This window comes from Etheostoma cragini, chromosome 6, assembly GCF_013103735.1.
Source record: "Etheostoma cragini isolate CJK2018 chromosome 6, CSU_Ecrag_1.0, whole genome shotgun sequence".
Taxonomy (NCBI): Eukaryota; Metazoa; Chordata; class Actinopteri; order Perciformes; family Percidae; genus Etheostoma; species Etheostoma cragini.
In genome coordinates, this window is record NC_048412.1 from 28,204,933 (window position 1) to 28,205,564 (window position 632).

The following is a 632-nucleotide window of genomic DNA, read 5'->3' on the forward strand; positions in this document are numbered from 1 at the left end:
CCCCCACCCCAACAGCTCAGGGTGCATGTCCAGCACTGGCAGCCCCCCCCACACACACACACACACACCCACACAAACCCTGACATCTCTCCATTAGAGCATGATCAGGTCCTGAGCATGTGTGTGTATTTCAGACCTGTGTGTAGTTCTAACAAAACAGAGTGTACATTGTTATTTCCCTTTCTGGGGATTATTAACACTATAAATTGTTGTTATTATTATTATTATTATTATTATTATAATTAAAATGCAGCTTGGTCAGGTGCCTTTGGCGTTTATTAATCACGCTAAAAGTCTCCTTTAGCGTCGTATTGAGACGGGCTTGGTCGGGACTCTCGGAGTCTCTTTTTGAGGCTCTTGGGCCTCCTGTCGAGCCCGTTGGAGTCATATTCGGGACTCTGGGCGTCTCTTTTTGAGGCTCCGGGTCTGGACGTACACGCGGCACACGACCGGGACAGTGGGGCTTAGGAAAGAATCGCGGGTCAGGTCACATGATGTATGTTTCAATGACACGCGGGACAATAACGGACAAAAACCCCGGTCTCCTGGGTGAAAGTCCTGGGTTGTGTGTGTGTGTGTGTGTGTGTGTGTGTGTGTGTGTGTGTGTGTGTGTATACAGTTCTGCTCATAGG